This window comes from Nomascus leucogenys, chromosome 22a (assembly GCF_006542625.1).
Source record: "Nomascus leucogenys isolate Asia chromosome 22a, Asia_NLE_v1, whole genome shotgun sequence".
In the NCBI taxonomy this organism is placed as follows: Eukaryota; Metazoa; Chordata; class Mammalia; order Primates; family Hylobatidae; genus Nomascus; species Nomascus leucogenys.
Window position 1 is genome coordinate 134,803,664 of NC_044402.1, and position 23,441 is coordinate 134,827,104.

Consider the following 23,441-nt stretch of genomic DNA (forward strand, 5'->3'; position numbering starts at 1 on the left):
TTCTCACAATACTGTGACCTGTGTCCCTCAGGAGACCTTGGGCACTGTCAGCAGTCTCCTTTGGGTCCCTTTATAGATTGCCAAAAACTGACTGAGGCCACATGCCAGCAGGAAAGGCCCAACCCACTCTACCTCCCCATAAACTTAACTACTAATAGCCTCCTGTTGGCCGAAAGCCTTACTGATAACATAAACATTTCATTAACACATAAATAAACCAGTAGCTACATATATTTTATGCATTCATGACATACTTAGCTTTAAAAAATTTTTTTTTTAGTATTTTTAGACTATGTGGTTCATCTGTGAGTTTTTTCAAATTGTTGCAAATCTCCAAAAATCCAATATATACACAGAAAAAAACCCACCCATAAGTAGATTCTCACAGTTCAAACTTGTGTTGTACAAGGGTGAACTGTAGTTCAAATCCACTGGAAATTTCACCCTTTGTAACTATTTAAACATATAAGAAAAAATTAATAACTTTAAAATGTGTGAGCTTACGAAATGGATTTGCTGATGGGAGCCACTGCAGCAGGCCCACTGGAGCGGGAGTGTGGTCAGGGTCTAGAAGCTGAGAAGCCCATCATGGGGGAACGTGGCCCACTACCTGCTGATATATTGAGACCTGAGTCCCATCCCCCTCCTCTCCTCAGTTCCAGTGCACGTGCAGGGGTGGGCCTTGGGATATCTCACCCATTGCCATTGTCTGTCAAGCTCTGGTGACCGCTTGGGCTCCAAGACAACTGAGATGCAGAGTCCAGCAATCCTGCAGGAATCTCAGGGCCTGCCCCACCTCCACTGCCCTTTCCTCTGGACTGCTGCTCTCTGGGGGCCCTGCAGAGCACTTTCTCCGTGTCCCTCATCTGACAGCTTTCACAGCAGTTCTCGTGGTGTCAGGACAGGGAGAGCTTTCATTTCCTGAATGTTTTCCATCCAGAGAGTGAGTTTAACCCTTCCTTTCTACCCCATTCACCCTGGCCAGGGTCTCCCCGCCTCCTCACTTTCTTCCCTCTTCCCAAGCATACTGTATTAGTTCCCAAGGGCTGCCATGGCAAAGTACCCCAAACAGGGTGGCTTAAAGTAACACATTGATAGTCTCACAGTTATGGAGTTCATAAGTCCAAAACAGAGGTGTGGGCAGGACCACACTGTCTCCGAAGGCTCTACAGAGGATCCTTCCGGGCCTCTTCCAGCTTCTCGTGTTCATTGGCCATCCTTGGCATTCCTTGCTTGGCGATGGCATCACTCCAGTCTCTTCCTCCATCATCGCGGGCATTCTCCTGTGTCTCGTCACATCATCTCCCCTCTGTACGTGTCTCTGTGTCTCTTATCCTCTTCTTAGGGGACGCCAATCATATTGGATTAAAGCCCACCCTAATGAACTCATCTTAACCACATCTGCCAAGACCCTATTTCCAAATAAAGTCACATTTACAAGTACTGGGGCTTAAGACTTCAACAAATCTTTTGGGGGGACCCATTTCAAACCATAACAGGGATGGAGGGTGTGTTAGAAAATTTCCTGGCTGGGCGCGGTGGCTCACTCCTGTAATCCCAGCACTTTGGGAGGCTGAGGTGGAACGATCACGAGGTTAAGAGATCGAGACCATCCTGGCCAACATGGTGAAACCTCATCTCTACTAAAAATACAAAAATTAGCTGGGCATGGTGGCGTGTGCCTGTAGTCCCAGCTACTCAGGAGGCTGAGGCAGGAGAATCGCTTGAACCCAGGAGGTGGAGGTTGCAGTGAGCCCAGATGGCACCATTGCACTCCAGCCTGGGTGACAGAATGAGACTCCATCTCAAGAAAGAAAGAAAGAAAGAAAGAGAGAAAGAGAGGAACGAAGAAAGGAAGGAAGGAAGGAAGGGAAAGGAAAGGGAGGAAGGGAGGAATAAAGAGAAAGAAAGAAAGAAGGAAAGAAAGAAAGAAAGAAAAAGAAAGGAAAGAAAGAAAGAAAGAAGAAAGGAAGAAAATTTCCCCTGCTTTTCACTTTGAAGGGTTATATTACCAGTTAGTATTTGGCATTAGAGAAACATGGATTTAGAACCTAGATCTGCCCTAATATGGAGCAACTTAATCTCTCTGAGTTAATTTTCTATCTATAAAATAGGTACTAAATTCTAAAAGTGTTTTGAATTCTATATGAGCCAGTGTGTGCCACATGGTACACAGTAAGTGGTGTCTACGTAAAGAAAATTTTCTGGGATGCAGGCACTCCTAAACTTAGCTTCCCTTCTTTCTCCATGAACTCAAAACCCATCTCCCTTGTTTCAGTTGTTTTATTGTTTGGTTTGTTTCTATTTTAATCATATTAATCATAATCCTTGGCTCATGGTACAGCATTATTAATCCATTATATCTTTTACTTTGTTTCTTTATTTGCATCTATGCTCTAAATGAACGCATATGAACTCACCACCCAACCCAAGAACTAGATCATCAGTTGTGAATTTCACCTAGCAACAGGCTTCACCCATAGCCCACCCTCCCACAAGTTCCATCCAGAACTTCATATTGTTCATACTTTTTCTTTGGCACCCTAGATAACATGTGAGTCCTTTGGATGGACTTCTCGTTCACCTCCCTTCTACAGACCCTTTTGTGTGGGTCACAGACTTTGTGACCCATCCACCGGCACCATTGCTAAGAACCAACAGCAATTCCTAATGAAAGTCCCAGTCTGATTTCTTCTCCTGGGAGTTTAGAATTTGTCTCCTGGGGCTCTGAGTAATCACTGCAGGGCATGTGAACTGACAGGCCTTGAAAGGCTGCACCTGGGTGGTCACATTTCTGCTGTGCACAAGTGGGGAAGAAAGATCTATTCCTTGTGGAGAATGAGAAACAAAGAAGATGGGGACACAGCAAAATCGGGGAAGAGGGAGCAGATGGCTCCCCAGACAGAGCTGGAGAGAATGGCCTCTTGGTCCCTGGTTGCTTCCTAAATCTCGATTCTAGGCTGTCCCGTGGCCAGGCCATCTGTCCTTCCACTGAGTTCTGGAGGTGCTGGTGTTGTTTGCTGAAGCTTCCCTGAGTGGGCTGCTCTATCTGACAATCAAATGGTCAGAGAACACAATCACAGTTGCATTGCACAAAGCCATATCTGTATCTCATATTCAAGCATTGGTTGACCGATGAATCTATGGCTTTTCTGAATCTTATGTCTCTTTGCATCTTGTGTCTCTGAGCTAAAATGATTGAGACAGAGGCAGTGTGGAGTGGAAGAGCTAGCCAGCTGACCTGTCCGCTGCCATTCATGAGCTCTTTCTGTTCTAAGAATTTATCCACTTTTTTAGGCCGGGCGCGGTGGCTCATGCCTGTAATCCCAGCACTTTGGGAGGCCGAGGCGGGTGGATCACGAGGTCAGGAGATTGAGTCCATCCTGGCCAACATGGTGAAACCCTGTCTCTACTAAAAATACAAAAAATTAGCTGGGTGTGGTGGCAGGCGCCTGTAGTCCCAGCTATTTGGGAGGCTAAGGCAGGAGAATCACTTGAACCCGGAAGGCAGAGGTTGCAGCGAGCTGAGATGGTGCTACTGCACTGCAGCCTGATGACAGATTCCGTCTCAAAAAAAAAAAAAAAAAAAAAGAATTTTGTTTTTCTTTCTTTGATATTATTGCCCAAAATAGAAGTAGTGACCTTTTACCACTAACAGAAGTACTATTAAATTCAACCAGAAGGGTATTGTGCAGCAAAGACAAATAAGTATATGTCAACTCCCAGCTAAGCAGTCCCATGGCTATAACACCAGCCACCAGAGCTACATCAAGAGACCCAAATGCTAATTTCTCTTCTTGTACATCTGAAGTGAGACCTTCTGACTACAACTAGCAAGACTAGCTCCACAATTTGCAAGGTCCAGTGGAAAGCAAAAAGGCAAGTTCTTTTGTTCAAAAAGTATTAAGAATTTTAGGAAGGTAACAGCAGAATATTAAATCAAATGCAGGGCCCTTCTATGCTTAGGGCCCTGTGGGGCTGCACTGGTCCCACACCAGTGAAGCTGGTCATGATAACCAGAGGAGGGGTGCATGGTTCTCTGCTGGCCAGGAGACACAGCCGTCTTAGTCACCTGCAAAGAAAGTCTTTTCTGAGCCTTACAACATAGTTTCTGTACCACCTGGGAACTCCCATTCAACCTGTGTTGAATAAATGAATTGGCTGTGGCATGAGCTAATGGCTGATATGGGAATGCAAGATAATTGCTTCTCCAAACACCAACATGAAGAAAGGAGTGGTAAAGCCAGCTATTAATATTATGGGGATTCAAGACAGCATCAATAAATATAGGCCAAGTCTAGAACTGGCTGCTACCTGGTCTTGGAAAAAGACAAGCAAAAACAATGCTTTAAAATGCATCAAAGACAGAGGAAGAATGGTCCTAAAGGTTGGACTTAAATGCCCATCAGGCCCTGGGGAAGTGATCATAAGTCAAGAAATAACAGGAGATATAAAACTGTTCCACTGCCATTGAGCTCCTTGGACTCTTTGCCTCTGATTGATTCAGACCAACTGTTAAAACATCTCTGGGTTTACTCCAAAGCTGCTGGGTCAGAAGCATGACTGACAGAGCCCTGGAATCTGCATTTTTTAACAAGGCTTCCAGCTGATTCTTGCTCACAATAAAGTGTAAGACACACTGGTATCAGGAACTGTAAATCCCCAACCTTATGTTTTCAGGAGACTATTTCTCCCCAACATGTTCAAAATATTATTCACTTCTGCAAAGATGAGGATTCAACTGCCCCAGTGAGCACAAAGAAGAAGAATGCTAGGCAGCGCGTGAGGCGAGGAGGATTGAGGGAGCTAAATATGGGCTGAAACAACCTTCAGGAGTGTCTCAGCTGCCTCGTGGCTTCCCAAAATCTTTTCTTGATGGCGCAGGCATGACTTGGAATACTTCTCCACTTTGCTCTGAAAGTTAGAGAAACACTTGTTGCAACCACAAGAATATTTACTGGAAGCAGGAAGTCATGTTCAGCCATCTGCTAACCAATGCTGACTTACTTCCTCTGACCCTAAGTTACTTATGCGACCCAGGGGCTTGTGTGAACCAGACACTTTCTGAGGTCCCGTCTAACATCTGAACATGCTCAGAGCCATGGGATCAAGTACAAAGAACACTAAGCAAGACTTTAGAAGTCACCTAGACTCAGTTAAGCTCCAGTTCCAGTTAGCTCTTGGATTTTGAGGAGGTTCCTTGACTTACCAAAGAATCTATTGCTTTGGGAATTTTGAAATGGGGATACTAAACCTATCACTAAGAGATATTGTGAGAATTAAATGAGAAAGTGTGAGTGAAAATACTTTGAAACATTTATATCAACAAAATGTCAGTCCTGGTCCCATGATTGTGACAATGCACGACAGGCCTCTTCAGTTGCATTCTTGAGTGTATCTTTCATATTTCAAGAGGGGATGTTCCTGGATAAAAAGTGTTATTCCCAAAAGTGGAATTTTGGGATTGACGGAATGTGAACTTTTTTTTTTTTTTGAGACGGAGTCTCATTCTGTCACCCAGGCTGGAGTGCAGTGGCGTGATCTCTGCTCACTGCAAGCTCCACCTCTCGGGTTCACGCCATTCTCCTGCCTCAGCCTCCCGAGCAGCTGGGACTGCAGGTGCCCGCCACCACGCCCGGCTATTTTTTTGTATTTTTAGTAGAGACGGGGTTTCACCATGTTAGCCAGGATGGTCTCGATCTCCTGACCTCGTGAACCGCCCACCTTGGCTTCCCAAAGTGCTGGAATTACAGGCATGAGCCACCACTCACAGCTTCTTTTTTCTTTTCTTTTCTTTTCTTTTTTTTTTTTTGAGACAGAGTCTTGCTCTGTCACCCAAGCTGGAGTACAGTGGCGTGATCTCGGCTCACTGCAACCTCTGCCTCCCGGGTTCAAGCAATTCTCTTGCCTCAGCCTCCTGAGTAGCTGGGATTACAGGTATGCGCCACCAGATCCGGCTAATTTTTTGTGTTTTTAGTAGAGACAGGGTTTCACCATGCTGGCCAGGCTGGTCTCAAACTCCTGACGTCATGATCCACCAGCCTCAGCCTCCCAAAGTGCTGAGATTACAGGCATGAGCCAACACGTCTGGCCTGCTTCTTTTCTAATTTTCTATCAGCATAGCCAATATTTTTCTGAGTTGCTACTTCACTCATCATTCTTTATGACATTTCTTGACACATTAAAAAAAACTTTTAATTTTATGATAGTCAAAACATTTTAAGCATTGGATATGAGATAGCTAATATTGATAATATAAATACATTCTTTACCACACTTATAGGATGGATTTTTCTACTCTTTCTCCAGCCCCCACACATACTTTATGTTTTGTTTTTTTAAGATGGGGTCTTGCTCTGTTGCCTGGGCTGCAGGGCAGTGTTGTGATCATAGCTCACTGCATCCTCAAACTTCTGAGCTCAAGTGATCCTCCCACCTTAGCCTTCCAAAATGTTGAGGTTACAGGTGTGAGCTACTGTACCCAGCCCACACACTTTAAAAGTGTGCTTTGGAACAGTTTATATTGCACAGATATTGCAGACTTTTCAGATTTTAAAACAATAATCATAGATTGAACTACCAGGCCTTAGATTCTTATGTGGAAGTAATTTAAACAAGTTACTCATAGATGTGACTTTATAGATTTTTTTTCTTGTTAACTTCATTTTGATAAATGTTATTTTCCATCCCATAAAGGCTTTTAAATTTGAAGAAATATTTTAATTTTATCTTCTCTGCATATTATTCCCACATTTTTCTTCTTAATTTTGTATACTTCTGTTTTATCTTTTTATAATATTTTCACATTGTAGTATATCTATTCTCATTTCTACAAAAAGAAATATTGGGGGGAAATAGGATAGGATTCCTGCCTTCATGATGCAGATATAGCCTAGCACTGTCTATTCTGTTAAATGTTTCTCAAAGAAAGATTCACTTGTCAAATATTTTCCTAAATTTATTAATATTTACATTTGCCTTAATTATTTTCTTTCTACTATTTACTATTTTTCTATATTTGTTTTCTTGTCTTTCTTTCTTTTTGAGACAGGGTCTCCCTCTGTTGCCCAGGCTGGAGTGCAGTGGTGCTAGCACGGCTCACTGCAACCTTGATTTCTCAGGCTCAGGTGATCCTCCCACCTCAGCCTCTCGGGCATTACATCCCACTTGGGATTACAGGTGTGCACCACAACACCCAGCTAATTTTTTTGTATTGTTAGTAGACACAGGGTTTTGCCATGTTGCCCAGGCTGGTCTTGAACTCCTGGACTCAAGCAATCCACCTGCCCCTGTTTCTCAAAGTGCTGAAATTACAGGCATGAGCCACGGCACCCAACTGTTTTCTTGACTTTTTCCCTAACACCTTTTCCTGAATGCTTAGTGTCTTTATTTTAACTTTTTCTTAGTTCATAATACAAGAATTTAAGGCCATGAATTTGATTCTAAAAGTAACATTAGTTTCAACCTAACCTAGTTTCAAAGTTTTTATTTGCAGCATTCTCATTTTTTTAAATTACACATTTAACTTTTTTGATTCTAAAAATATTACTATATTTGTAAATTCTTGCATTGCTTTCGTGCCTAGAAAGTTTTTCTTAACTGAAGATAAAGACAATATTACAGTTTTTAATTTTTATTTATTTATTTATTTATTTATTTTTGAGACACAGTTTTGCCCTGTCGCCCAGGCTGAAGTGCAGTGATGCGATCTCGGCTCACTGCAACCTCCACCTCCTGGGTTCAAGCAATTCTCCTGCCTCAGCCTCTCAAGTAGCTGGGGTTACAGGCACTCACCACCACGCCCGGCTAATTTTTTTTTTTTTAGTAGAGACGGGGTTTCACCATGTTGGCCAGACTGGTCTCAAGCTCCTGACCTCGTGATCTGTCCACCTCAGCCTCCCAAAGTGCTGGGATTACAGGAATGAGCCACAGTGCCCTGCCTAATCATTATTTTTTAAACTCTAAACTTAGAGGTTCTCTAGTTTCGCTACTCTAAATAGACTTTTTTTGCAGACTTTCCAAATTTTAAAGTAATAGTCGTAAGTTGAACTACCTGGTCTTAGAATCTTATGTGGAAGTTACGTGTTACTTTAATTAAAATTTATTTTAGACTACATCAAGTGCGGTTTTTTATGTAGCAAATCTTGCTTTCAATACTATTTATTAAATGAATTTTCCTTTCTCACTATGTCACTGCTTTCAGGTTAATTTCTCATAAACTTTTGGCCCATGAGTGAGCAGTCTCCATTATTTAGATATGGTTATTTATTTTTTAATTACTACAGGTTTATAATATTTCTTAAGGGCTTCATTATTACTTATCTTTAGTAGAAATTGTTAGCTCTTTCACTCATTTTTTTCAGATTATCTCAATACAGAAAAAAAATTGTGGGCGAAAGAGTACCTAGGTGCCGAGGCAAGAGACTGAAGGCACAAACTGTTGCAGTATAATAAACAAAATAGTTAGAATAAGAACAGTCATAATACAAATTAGATATAGAGATGATCATGGACAATTATCAATCATTATTATAAACATTATTAATCATTAGCTTTTAATATTACTCTTTGTTGCATTACTAATATAACCTAGGAATAACCAGCGGATATAGGGTCAGGTGCTGAAGGGACATTGTGAGAAGTGACCCAGAAGGCAAGAAGTGAGCCTTCTGTTATGCCCGCATAAGGGCCGCTTGAAGGCTCCTTGGTCAAGAGGTAATGCCAGTGTCTGGGAAGGCACCTCTTACTTAGCAGACGGCTAAAGGGAGTCTCCTTTCCTTGGAAGAGTCAGGGAACACTCTGCTCCACCAGTTTCTTGTGGAAGGCTGGATATTATCCAGGCCTGCCCGCAGTCATCCGGAGGCCTAAACCCCTCCCTGTGGTGCTGTGCTTCAGTGGTCACGCTTCTTGTCCACTTTCATGCTCCGCCTGTACTTCTGGTTCCTCTTTGAAGTTCAAGTAGATAGCGGTAGAAGAAATAGTGAAAGTCTTAAAGTCTTTGGTCTTTCTTACAAGCGCAGAGAAGAGAACGCTGACGTATGCTGCCTTCTCTCTCTGCTTCGGCTACCTAAAAGGGAAGGGCCTCCTGTCCTGTAATCACGTGACTTGCTTCACCTTGTCAATCATTTAGAAGATTCACCCTCCTTACCCTGTCCCCTTGTCTTGTATGCAATAAATATCAGTGAGCCCAGCCATTCAGGACCACTACCGGTCTTCTGCATCTTGATGGTAGTAGTCCCCCAGGCCCAGCTGTTTTTTCTTTATCTCTTTGTCTTGTGTCTTTATTTATAACAATCTGTCATCTCCACACACGGGGAGAACACCCACTAAGCCCCATAGGGCTGGACCCTACAAAAAATATAATAGCAAGTTATTGGACTTTAGTTGACTGTAGTTAATTGGACATAAAAATAACATTTACAACCCTGATGAGTTTTGCTACTCAGGAATATTACAAGTTTCTCCAAGTCTTTTCAGTTATTTAACTTAGGTGCCTTTTATCATTTTCTTGTTTGTTTGTTCCTCAAATGAGTTCTTACATTTTGGGCTAAGTTTATTCCCAGATAGATGTGATATATATTTGTTCACATATACATAATACACATGATTGCACATACATACGCACATATGTGCACACATGCATACATACAGTAGGGCTTTCTCCTGCTAGGTATTGCCATTAGTAAGAAGGTTAACGATTTGTTCACATTTATTTGGTTGCATCTTATAAACTACTGAGTTCTGTTTTCCATTCTAATTCTAATTTTAGTTGATTATCTTGGGATTTCTAGGTAGACAATTAAATAATCATCTGACAATTAGCATTTCTCTCCTTTTGAAACTATTTCTGTCACATGTCTTATTGCATTGGCTACCATTTCTAGAATGATGTTAAAGAGGTGTAGTGATGAAGTTCATGGCCTTATCTTTAATGAATCTTCCTGGAGCATTTCAGCTTTAAGAATGACACTAATCATTGCTTTGAGATTAAGTATCCTTTAGAGAAAGTAGCCTTTCTGCCATACAGTAAATTATTATTCCATATTTAGGGCATGTCAGTTCTTGAATTCCCACTATGTGGTGGCATTATAATGTTAGAGAAAAGAACATGGGCTCTGCCAAATGAAGTTATTTGCCTATTTTCAAGCTAGAACTAATACTCTCATCTCCTAGAAAAACGAGGTTGACACTTTTCTTTTTTCTTCTAAGTTCAAATTAAACCTGCAGTAATTCTGCCTTCAGTAAAGCTGTCTTAATTTTATTTACCAAATTTGTCATGTAATGATCCCTATTTATCTTTCACTGACCAGGATTCTGAGTTTTCCAAATCATTGCCTATATAGACGAAAAAAGTCAAAAATAATAAAAAAATGGGAGAACACAAGGCGTTCCTGTTTACTTCTATTGAGGCCTTCTCCTCTGGCCTCCTTGGACTCCCCCAAGTCTCTTCCTGTTGTGGCTGCGAGGGTCTTGTTTACCCAGTTCTGAAGAGTGGCCACTGTCCTCCCTGGGGTTCAATGGCACCTATATCACCGCATCTGGTTTCCTGAGCCTCAATGCGGTAGAATTTGGAAGATCACAATGTTAATTTTTTCCTTCAATGAGATTTGCCATTTATTGAAAAGGAAGCTTTTTCCCCCATGGTAATACAATTTTTTTTTTTTTTGTAATTTGTAGATGACAAATACAAATCTGGAGGATACACAATAGCACATTTCTTCGTTATGTGTTCTCTGGAGAGGGAATTATTTTGTCAGTGGCATATATGAATTTTTTTTAACTTTTAGTGTTTTATTATGTGCAATAGCTGCTGGCAGAGTTTTGGACAGCCATCTACCATCCTGCTGCACTGACAGTGGGATTTGTGTTCTTTCCCACCTTCTCCCTGCTAGAGGCCGTCGGCCGTAAGAGCCAGAGGGGACGTTTGGAGTTACATAATGCAACATTTCCCAGAATCTGTTTTGGACACACTAATTTTTTTTTTTTTTTGCTGTTGTTGCTATGGCTTTTTAGTTTTATTTATTTATTTATTTATTTATTTTATTTTTATTATTATACTTTAGGTTTTAGGGTACATGTGCACAATGTGCAGGTTTGTTACATATGTATCCATGTGCCATGTTGATTTCCTGCACCCATTAACTCGTCATTTAGCATTAGGTGTATCTCCTAATGCTGTCCCTCCCCCCTCCCCCCACCCCACAACAGTCCCCGGAGTGTGATGTTCCCCTTCCTGTGGACACACTAATTTTTAAAGATGATCTTTGACAAAGGGGTCTAGTGATCTAGCCCGCAGATTTGCAATCAATAGAGAGAAATCCTGCAAAAAAGATGTGTGTTTTTCACTTTGTCTAACCCAGAGTTTTCCAAACATTTTATCACATAACATCTTCCCTTGCCTAACAGTGATATCAGATCTCCAAAACACTTTTAAAAACATGCTGCCCTTACCCACATCTCATAGAAAAGTCCCACCATTCCGGCGCCTGTAATCCCAGCTACTCAGGAGGCTGAAACAGGAGAATTGCTTGGACCTGGGAGGCAGAGTTTGCAGTGACCCGAGATCCTGCCATTGCACTCCAGCCTGGGCAACAAGAGCAAAACTCTGTCTCAAAAACAACAACAACAACAACAACAACAAAACAAATTCTCTAGTACTTAAGCCTGAGAATTCTGGGCTAATATAAAATCCTTGCACAAACAAAATCATCAAATTTGGTGAAAATGTTGGGAGTGCATATAATCATTTGGTTTGTTGCATAAAATTATGTTAAGGACACAAGAAAGAAGTTAATTATAAAATTATATGTTAGCATAGAATTATAAAGAAAAATAAATTGAACATTTGGTGAGGCCTAAAAAAAAAAAAAAGTCCCACCATTTCCCTTACGAGTGGTAAACTAAAAATTACATCAAAACATCCTGTTTATCCCTTAGTTATTTATAATTGTGACTAAGTTTATGCTGCAATCTGTATGCAAATATGACCCCATAATATCTACTTAGGTGTGTCTCTTTCCTTAGTGTGAGCTCAGCCAGTGTCTGCTTTTGCTATTTTCATCAACCATGAATCTTTCCAGTGAGCCTTGAATCCTCATGCTCACGGACACCTGGCTGTGCTGTGCGCGCCCCAGCTGACTCGAGACAGCCTGGGGCCGGCTGGCGGGCTGTTACTGTGAGGGTTGTTCTGGCGAGGCAAGGAGGATTTCCACCTGGATGAGCTGCGGGCTCATGGGGGTTATCAGTGCACAGTAACTCTGAGGCTGACATCCCAGTCATGGACCTGTGTGGAACAATTCCATCCTCTCCTTCCCAAGCCCGAGGCTGAATGCTTGACCTCAGCTAGCTGGGCTGTCAAAGTGCTTGGAAGAACTCTTCCGGCAAGGATGAAAGGGTTGAGCATCTCTTTATCTTCCTTGGTTGCATCACTTATTCACCAGGGCAAGGTTTCCCAGAAAGCAGCAGTGGGTTAGAGGTTGAGAGCAAAGTACTCAGCCCACACAGAGTTAGCAGCTGCCTGTAGCTGGTGACAGCGGTCCCTCAGGATTCTGAATGTCTCTAACTGTATCAGGTAATCTGGTTCAGTGCCCCTGGCTGCTGCTTTCCAGGGTGCTCAGGTTAAATGCAGGTTTCTGCAGATTTCCTGAATGCGCAGGGGTGTGTCCTGGGAATCGCCTTCTAAACAAGCCCCCAGGTGATTTTTTTGCCCATGGAAGTATGAGATGGTTTGTTTCCAGAGGTACACACCGTCTTTTTCTTTACCAAGTCTCTAAATGCAAGTGTCAGATAACATCTGACACTTAATGTAAGTGTAGGACCAATTGTTCTTTTTTTCTTTCCTCCCTTCCTCCCCTTTTTTTAAACTGCTTCTTCATGAGCAATCACTGTCTACTCACCACCTCCATCCTGTCTTGATGATTTAGGACTCTGGTCACCTCTGCTTCTGCTCCCAAGAAAAACCCTTCAGCTTTGAAGTACTGGGAACAAACAAAACAAAGAAAGTACTTAAAAGAAACTGTGACAGAGAGGCAAGTAAGCCCTCCCTTACCCATTAATAAAATCCTCCAAACAAGGCCCCCGAACAGCAACCACAAAACAAAGAGAGCATCAGGCTCTGCCCCTGGCCTCTGGTAAAGGTCTGACAACCAAAGACACCAAGGGAAAGTCTGACAACCAGAGTCTTGGCTCCTCTGGCTGAGTTCACAGGACAGGCAAATTCCCAATATTCTACGATGCTATGATACAGGGCTGTCGCCATGCAATGCAATCCTGAGTTATTTGGGGGATGGCATAAAGAGCAGAATTAATCAAACAGCATCACATTAAATCCCAGTTTCCTAAGTGAAAATGTAGGAAGGATCATTTCATTCATTCATAAATTATACTTACAAAAGGACCTCCAGAAAAACAAACACACTTCTTTATGCATAAACTTACTGACAATCTTGGCTCATGACAGCTTTCTTAAAAAGCATGAGTGTAAATAGACTTGGAAATGCATAGGAATAACAAGTATTTGTTGAGCACTTACAATATGCCATACATATAATCTATATGTACCATATATATAATTGTTCATATTTATTAAATACTTATTATGGGCCAGGCATTATGTCAAAGAGTTTATAAGATTTATCCTACTTAATCCTTTCAACAACCAGAGGAGATACTAGTATAAAAGGATGCCCATTTTATAGTTGAGAAGATTGAGGCTTACAGTGTTTTAAGGTCATAGATTTATAAGCTTCTGTGTCAGAAATAAAAACCAAGCCTGTTTGAGTATAGGTTTTGTTTGCTTAATCTCTGCACTCTACCATTTACTATAACTTACCTAGCAAGTACTTATTTTCATAGCTGAGATATTCCGTGGTCGTGCAAAGGTGAGATTAAATCACAGTTGGTGGTTCTCTACAAAGCTGACACATGCAGGCAATTCAACGTGGAGACTGTTCTCAGTGCTCAGTGAGGCTGGATGTTCTGGCCTCTGGAAGGGCTGCTGAGACACAGCATCCTTTTTGCCTGTAAGTAAACTGGCTCCCACCTGAGGATGAGGACTTCAGAAAGGAGCCCAGGAATTGGCTTCCAGTGCACAAAGCAGGTGCCCTGGGAGGGCTGCCTTTCTGAGGATTTTTTTTTTTTTAAATAAAATCCGTTCCCATTTTCAGTTTTTTCTTCTCATTTCAAAGAGAACCCCCAATAACAATGACTTTCAAATGCAAGTGGCACCGCCTACTGGACACTTGGTCCTCTAGACCCTGCTGTCTGCCCTCTGAAGTAGGCATGAGTGAGCTCCTCTTTCCACCACCGCAGGAACAGGTGGAAGAGAGGGGATCTCGGCTTCCAGTTGTTGTTCGTGATGCCGGTGGCCCTCAGCCTCATATTTCTGGCCATCCTGGTGTGGTCCTCATGCATCCAGTTAACCTAGGTGAAGGGTGAACTTAGAATGAGAGAGCAGGAAGAAGAGCAGCATGAGCAGAATTTCTCACCATGGTCTCCCTTCAGCGGCAAACGGAGCCTTCATGGGGGCACTTTACCAAAGAAATGACGGTGACACACAGCCTTGGCCACCTCCAGCCTGAGCAGTGGTGTTTCTTTCTATCTAATTTGCAGGGGCTCCCCTGTGTCACGACAGAGAGAAGATGCCCCCCACACACTGGCACAACCGGCCAGACTTGGGATCAGACCCAGGTCAAGCAGAGCCTCAGGAAAGGGACCTGAGAGAGGCCAGCTCCCTGGGGGTTTGTCTAAACAATACCCAGAGGAACAGGCCATACTGGAAGTTAAGAGCCCAAAGGCTTTTTGATGCCAAAGGATGGTATCTTCCTTCCCTTTCCTTCCCTTCCCCTCCCCTCCCCTCCCCTCCCCTCCCCTCCCCTCCCGTCCCCTCCCCTTCCCTTCCCTTCCCTCCCATCCCCTCCCCTCCGCTCCCCTACCCTCCCTTCCCCTCCCTTCCCCTCCCCTCCCCTTCTCTTCTTCCCTTCCTTTCCCAACAGAGTCAGTCTGTCGCCAAGGCTGCAGTGGAGCGGTGCAATCTTGGCTCACTGCGACCTCCACCTTCCAGGCTCAAGTGATCCTCCTGCCTCAGCCTCCTGAGTAGCTGAGACTACAGGTGTGCCACTTTTTTTTTCTAACTTTTATTTTAGGTTCAGGAGTACATGCGCAGGTTTGTTATATAAGTAAACTTGCATCACGGGGATTCATTGTACAGATTATTTCATCACCCAGGTACTAGGCCTAGTACCCAATAGACATTTTTTCTGATCCTCTCCCTCCTCCAACCTCCCACCCTCAAGTAGGCCCTAGTGTCTGTTGTTCCCCTCTTTGTGTCCATGTATTATCATCATTTAGCTCCCACTTAAGTAAGAACATGAGGTATTTGGTTTTCTGTTCTTGGGTTAATTTGTTAAGGATAATGGCCTCCAGCTCCATCCATGCTCCTGCAAAGGACATGATCTCTTTCTTTTTTATGACTGCATAGCATTCCATGGTGTATATGTACCATATTTTCTTTATCCAATCTGCCATTGATGGGCATTTAGGTTGATTCCATGTCTTTGCTATTGTGAATAGTGCTGCAACGAACATACACGCACATGTGTCTTTATGGTAGAATGATTTATATTCCTTTGGGTGTGTGCCCAGTAATGGGGTTGCTGGGTTAAATGGCAGCTCTTTTTTTCACTCTTTGAGGAATGGCACACTGCTTTCCACAATGGCTGAACTAATTTACACTCCCACCAACAGAATATAAGGGTTTCCTTTTCTTTGCAACTTCACCAGCATCTGTTATTTTTTGACTTTTCAGTAATAGCCATTCTGACTGGTGTGAGATGATGTCTCATTATGGTTCTGATTTGCATTTCCCTAATGATCAGTGATATTGAGCTTTTCTTCATATGCTTGTTGGCTGCAAATATGTATGTCTTCTTTTGAAAATGTCTGTTCATGTCTTTTGCCCACTTTTGAAGGGGGTTGTTTTTTCCTGTAAATTTGTTTTTTTCTTACAGATGCTGGATATTAGACCTTTGTCAGGTATATAGTTTGTAAGTATATTCTCCCATTCTGTAGGTTGTCTGTTTACTCTGCTGATAGTTTCTTTTGCTGTGCAGAAACTCTTTAATTAGATCCCATTTGTCAATTTTTGCTTTTGTTGTGATTGCTTTCTACGTCTTCATCATGAAATCTTTGCCAGCTCCCATGTCCAGAATGGTATTGCCTAGATCGGCGTCCAGGGTTTTCATAGTTTTGCGTTTTACATTTAAGTCTTTAATCCATCCTGAGTTGATTTTTGTATATGATGTAAGGGAGGGGTCCAGTTTCAATCTTCCACATATGGCTAGTCTGTTCTCCCAGCACCATTATTGAATACGAAGTCTTTTCTCTATTCAGGTGCTTGTTTTGTCAGCTTTGCCAAAGATCAGATGGTTGTAGGTGTGTGGGTTTATTTCTGGGCTCATTATTCTATTCCACTGGTCTATGTGTCTGTTTTTGTACCAGTACCATGCTGTTTTGGTTACTGTAGCCCTGTGGTATAGTTTGAAGTCAGATAATGTGATGCCTCCAGCTTTGTTTTCTGTTTGTTTGCTTGTTTTTTGCTTAGGATTGCCTGGGCTATTCCAGCTCTTTTTTGGTTCCATATGAATTTTTAAATAACTTTTTCCTAGTTATGTGAAGAATGTCATTGGTAGTTTGATAGGAATAGCATTGAATCTGTACATTGCTTTGGGCAACGTGGCCATTTTAGTGATACTGGTTCTTCCTATCCACGAGCATGGAATGTTTTTCTGTTTGTTTGTACCGTTTCTTGATTTATTTGAGCAGTGTTTTGTAATTCCATTGTAGAGGTCTTTCACCTCCCGGGTTAGCTGTATTCCTAGGTAATTTTTTTTTCTTTTTGTAGCAGTTGTGAATAGGATTGCATTTCTGATTTGGCTCTTGGCTTGACTGTTGTGGGTATATAGGAATACTCATGAATTTTGTACATTGATTTTGTATCCTGAGACTTTGCTGAAGTTGTTTATCAGCCGAAGGAGTTTTGGACCAAGACGATGGGGTTTTCTATATAGAATTATGTCATCTGCAAACAGGGGGTTCCTCTCTTCCTATTTGGATGTCCTTTATTTCTTTTTCTTGCCTGATTGCTCTGAACAAGACTTCCAGTACTATGCTGAGTAGGAGTGGTAAGAGCAGGCATCCTTGTCTTGTGCTGGCTTTCAAGGAGAATGCTTCCAGCTTTTGCCCATTCAGTACAATGTTGGCTGTGGGTTTTTCATAAATGGCTCATTATTTTGAGGTATGTTCCTTCAAAACTTAGTTTATTGAGAGTTCTTAACAAGAAGGGATGGTGAATTTTATAAAAAGTCTTTTCTGCATCTATTGAGATGATCACGTGGTTTTTGTCTTCAGTTCTGTTTGTGTGATGAGTCACATTTATGGATTTGTGTATGTTGAACCAGGCTTGCATCCCAGGGATAAAGCCTACTTGATCACAGTGGATTAGCTTTTTGATGTGCTGCTTGGTTCAGTTTGCAAGTATTTTGTTGAGGATTTTTGCATCAATGTTCATCAAGTATATTGGCCTGAAGTTTTCTTTTTTTGTTGTATCTCTGCCAGGTTTTGGTATCAGGATGATGCTGGCTTCATAGAATGAGTTGGAGAGGAGACCCCCTCCTCAATTCTTTGGAATAGTTTAAGTAGGCATGGCACCAGCTCTTCCTTGTACATCTGGTAGAATTCAGCTGTGAATCCATCTGGTCTTGGGCTTTTTTTGGTTGGTAGACAATTTATTACTGATTCAATTTCAGATCTCACTATTGGTCTGTTCAGGGAAAGATGATACAATTTTTTTAAGTCAGAAAACAAAAGACAAGCCCAAGAAGGCAGGGAGTTGTATTTCACTATCTGTTATACCGGTTTCTAAATGAATTTTCCTAAAACCACAGAGGCTGTATGAAAAGGGGCTATGCCACACATTGCCCTTGGATTGTCCTGATGCAAAGCTACACAGCTTTCTTCATGGCAGGACTACTAAGAGTTGTTACCATAAACTGTCAATGGCAAAATGAAATTATATTTTGTTTGCAGGATTTTCCAAACTTGCTTGAGCAGAGAAACCTCATGTGTGAGAGATGGGTGGTGGGGGAGTATGGGAGGTGTGAGTGCTTGTGTATTTGTGCATGTGTACATGAGGTGTGGGGTATGTGTGGGGGAAGTGGGCGTGTGTATGTGTGTCTGTGTGTGAGTGTAGGAGTGGGTGTGCCCATGTGGGTGTGTGTAGCATCACCCAGTGTCCCGCTGGGACATGCTACAATAGAGATAGCCATACAAGGCACTGAAGCCAACATGTCAATGCCTTGTTCTCTCTGAATCAACATTTCAGCCTCTCTCTTGGCTACTGACTTCACAGTTTACACATCCGAGGTCCAGGAAATGACTCTAGTATCAGAAATAGGTCAGTTTTCATCGAGATTCTAGAAAGCCTCTGGGAAGATGGTAGCTTTGAGCAATTTGTCATGACTCCAATGGGCAGAGCTTGAGAAAGCTCAGCATCCCATGCAGATGCATGTAGTCTGCATGTGGTGAGAACATCAAAGGGGAGGTCACAAAGAGTTTTGACTAAGGACCTGTAAACCAAAAAGAAAACGTGAAGGGCTCCCAACCATCCGAATGGACTTCCTCCGCTAGGCCAGCGTGCTCTGCATTTAACCTGAAAGACTGGTCTGGGCCCTCACAGAAGTGGGGGTCACACATGCCGCACCATACTCCTCTGGCATTAACATCAACACAGACCTGAATTCTGACAAGAAACATTTACGGTGTGGTGGCTCACGCCTGTAATCCCAGCACTTTGGGAGGTGGGCGGATCACCTGAGGTCAGGAGTTTGAGACCAGCCTGGCCAACATGGTGAAATCCCATCTCTATTAAAAATACAAAAATTAGCTGGGCCTGGTGGCAGGAGCCTGTAATCCCAGCTACTCAGGAGGCTGAGGCAGGAGAATCGCTTGAACCCAGCAAGCGGAGGTTGCAGTGAGCCGAGATTGCTCCACTGCACTCCAGCCTGGGTGACAGAGAGACTCTGCCTTAAAAAAAATAAATAAATAAAAGAAAGAAAGAAAGAAAAGAAAAGAAACATTTACTATCTCTGCAGCCTGCCTACTTGGAGTCTTCATCTGCATGATAAAACTCTGTTCTCCACAACCTCTTATCAGAACCCAGACATTCTTTTCTATTGATAATAACTTTCAACCTTTGCCAATAAGAAAAAATTTAAAATCTACCTATGACTGGCTGGGCACAGTAGCTCATGCCTGTAATCCCAGCACTTTGGGAGACTGAGGCAGGTGGATCACCTGAGGTCAGAAGTTCGGGACCAGCCTGGCCAACATGGTGAAACCCCGTCTCTACTAAAAAAATACAAAAAAAATTAGCTGGGCGTAGTGGTGTGTGCCTGTAGTCCCAGCTAATCAGGAGGCTGAGGCAGGAGAATCGCTTGAATCTGGGAGGCGGAGGTTGCAGTGAGCCGAGATTACACCATAACACTCCAGCCTGGGGGACAAGAGCAAGACTTGGTCTCAAAAAACAAAAATAAAAAATAAAAATAAATAAATAAATAAATAATCTACCTATGACCTGGAAGCTCTCTCTCTCCCAATCCTTTGGAGTTGTCCTGGCTTTCTGGACCAAACCAATGTATTAATATATCTTAAATGTATTTGATTGACAGGTCACGTCTCTCTAAAATGTATAAAACCAAGCTGCTCCCCAAACACCTTGGGCACATATCCTCAGGGTCTGCTGAGGGATGTGTCATGGGCCATTGTCGCTCATATTTGACTCAGAATGAATCTCTTGAAATATTCTACAAAGTTGGACTTTTTTCATCACCTGACCCGTGGTCTGTGCTTATGTGAGGAAGTGCAAGTAGAAATAACTGAATATAGGCTGGGCGCGGTGGCTCATGCCTGTAATCCCAGCACTTTGAGAGGCCAAAGCGGGTGGATCACCTTAGGTCAGTTGTTCGAGACCAGCCTGGCCAGTATAGTGAAACCCCCTCTCTACTAAAAATACAAAAATTAGCCGGGTGTGGTGGTGGGTGCCTGTAATCCCAGCTACTTGGGAGGCTGAGGCAGGAGAATCGCTTGAACCCTGGAGGCGCAGGTTGCAGTGAGCTGAAATCACACCATTGCACTCCAGCCTGGGCGACAGAGCGAGACTCTTTCTCAAAAAAAGAAAAAAGAAAGAACTAAATATTGACGTAGACAGTTTCTTTTCCTACTTTCTTCCTAAACTCTAAAAAAAAAAAATTGTTTTCCTTGAGAGAAGCTTTAAACAAAAATGATGGCTTTGATCCTTCTGTAAAGAATTGTCTTCTCATCCCAGCGCATCACAGCCATTCTGCATCCTTCCATTCTGTCCCGGGACTCCACCAGGTGTAAAAGGCACCAAGCTGCCCGATCTGGCCCGGCTGGTTTCGTTTATTTGTTTGGTGACAAGGTCCATTTCCTGCTCTCCCCCCTGCTGACCATCCTAAATCACCGTGCCTTTCCAACCTGTGGGATGGGAGACTTCAAAGGGCTGGGTCTGAGCCCTGCTTAACATTTGTGAACGCTGAGTCACTAAGATACTTGAAAGGGAATCTCAGCAGGTCCCTTGAGAAATTGCCATTAATTTTGTAGCCAGAAAAGCCTTAGAAATATTTACTGCCCATCTTCCCTTTTGCTGAGGTTTTTAGCAAACATTAGAAGCAGCGCTAACAAGCTCCACAATCCAGTGTGTGAACAGCTCTCTGCAGTGAATGTTCAACCCCAGAGGTGGGGCAGCAACTTAGAAAAGATCACCATTGAAAAGAATGAATTTGAGCTCTCACAGAGTTGCATGTGAAAAATGACTTATTAGGAAGCACTTCAGAAAACTTGGGCAGGCTTAAACTATGAGAACCTGGGTGTGAAATTGTTTTGTGGACAAATAACATAAGTGGTAGAGGTTTTCTGCATCACAAAAAAACTATTTTTAAACTCTGCTTAAAACAACAACAACAACAACAAACACCTGAGAGTGATTTTTCCTTTCCTAAGTTACAGCTCCCCATAATTCTTCAAGCCCCAAGCCCCGAGAAGATAGAGCTGAGAAGTCCATCCTGGCTAAGCAGGAACCAGCAGCCCAGGGTGAAGCCGAAGAAGTGTTAGCAGGGCATCTTGGATGAGGAAGGCTGGATTCCACCGGCTGACAACTGTTCTGTCCTTTGAAGTCTCTATTATTGAAAAGCTGATGCTTGAGCAACTGCAGATCACGACCGCACTGACAGTGCTCTGACATTCGCGATAAGACCTGGGTTTTGAGAAGGTCCACGCCCCTCTCACTTGGTCACTTGGGGTGAACCCAGGAGCAATCCCTGTTTATTTACCTTTGTTAGATTTTGATGCAAATTCTTGTAGAACTGTGATAAGCATCTAGACGGGAAGAGACCCTGACTGCTTCAGGCAAATAGAACCTGTGTCTGGAAGGACTGTGTCCAAAGAGGAGTAGAATAGGACGCTAAGTTTGCAGATGACGTGCACCTCTACGGCCATCAGGGAACAGGCCAATCAGCCCGAGGGAGGAAAGCATGCTGAGAGCCATTGATTTTTTTCTCACTGGAGGCTGCCTCCTTGGACCTGGAGGAAATCAGAGTCCCTATTGTAAAGGGAAGTAAAAACTTAAAGTGGCCAGGCATGGGGGCTCATGCCTGTAATCCCAGCACTTTGGGAGGCCGAGGTGGGTGGATCACCTGAGGTCATGAGTTCGAGACCAACCTGGCCAACATGGTGGAAACCCCCGTCTCTACTAAAAAAAATACAAAAATTAGCCAGGCGTGATGGCGGGTGCCTGCAATCCCAGCTACTGGAGAGGCTGAGGGAGGAGAATCGCTTGAACCTGGGAGGCGGAGTTTGCAGTGAGCTGAGATCGGGCCACTGCACTCCAGCCTGGGCAACAAAATGAGACTCTGTCTCAAAAACAAACAAACAAAACAACAACAACAAAACTTAAAGCATTACAGTCAGAGGTGTTGGAATCAGCAACTCCATCTTGAATAGGGGCTGGGTAAAATAAGGCTGAGACCAGCTGGGCTGCATTCCGGGAGGTTAGGCATTCTAAGTCACAGGGCGAGATAGGAGGTCAGCACAAGATACAAGTCCTAAATACCCTGCTGATAAAACAGGTTGCATTAAAGAAGCTGGCCAAAACCCGCCCAAACCGAGATGACCTCTGGTTGCCCTCATTGCTCATTATACACGAATTATAATGCATTAGCATGCTAAGAGACACTCCCACCGGCGCCATGACAGTTTACAAACGTCATGGCAACTTCAGGAAGTTACCCTGTGAGGTCTAAAAAGGGAAGGAATCCTCAGTTCCGGGAATCGCCCACCTCTTTCCCGGAAAACTCATAAATAATCCACTCCTTATTTAGCATATAATCAAGAGATAACCATAAAAATGGCCAACCAGCCCCTCATGCTGCTACTCTGCCTGTGGAGTGGTCATTATTTTATTCCTTTACTTTCCTAATAAACTTTCTTTCAATGTATGGATTCACCTCAAATTCTTTCTTGCGTGAGATCCAAGAACCCTCCCTGTGGTCCGGGTCAGGATCCCCCTTTCCTGTCACATCACTAAAATTGAACAAGACAAGCATTTATACAATGTTACTTTGTATTTAATTGCTTTTAATTTATTACATTCACCCCATTTCTATATGCAATTTTAAATATACAGTTCTGTTTTCTAAGAGGCCTTTATGTTGTTAAATAAGTCCTTTAGAGAACCTATAAATTATCCACCAAAACAATTCCAGTCATAAATTTTTGTTATTGTTGTCTTAGCACGGGACTATGGTACATTTGCCCCTGTATCCATGGGGGATTTGTTTCAGGACCCTCCTCCTCCCCGTCCAGATACCAAAATCCACAGATACTCAAGTCCCTGATATTAAATGATGTCGTATTTGCAAATAACTTGCACACATTCTCCTGCACACTGTAAATCATCTCTAGATTACTTATAACACCTAGTACAATGGCAATGCTTTGTAAATAGTGGTTTGCTGTATTGTTTAGGAAATAATGACAAGAAAAATTCTGTACATCTTCAGAACGGATGCAACTATTTATTATTATTTTTTAAATGTTCGACCTGCTGTTGGTTAAATCCACAGATGAAGAAGCTACAGATACAAAGAGTCAACCATATTTTACTTATTATTATAAAATATAGAAATGTACAAATCAGAAAAAGAATGTCTCCTAATTTTATTCCTCTGAGTTAACCACCACTAATAATCAATGTATGTCATGCTAAAACCATTTCTATGCATATGAAATACTTTGTCAAAATAATCTAAGCAAGGAACTTTAGAACTGACTTCAGATAAATAAAAATAATATGCACATTTGGAAAACAC

The 23,441-nt window shown here is 42.6% G+C and overlaps 1 long non-coding RNA gene across 1 annotated transcript; it reads left to right on the top strand.

The window, feature by feature from the left end:
- Positions 1-359: 359 nt before the first annotated feature.
- Positions 360-22,313, top strand: LOC115832531. The gene is made up of 4 exons (XR_004028057.1): positions 360-374; positions 5,685-5,692; positions 21,773-21,779; positions 22,240-22,313. It is a non-coding gene; the product is annotated as an uncharacterized LOC115832531 (long non-coding RNA).
- The last annotated feature ends 1,128 nt before the right edge of the window (positions 22,314-23,441 follow it).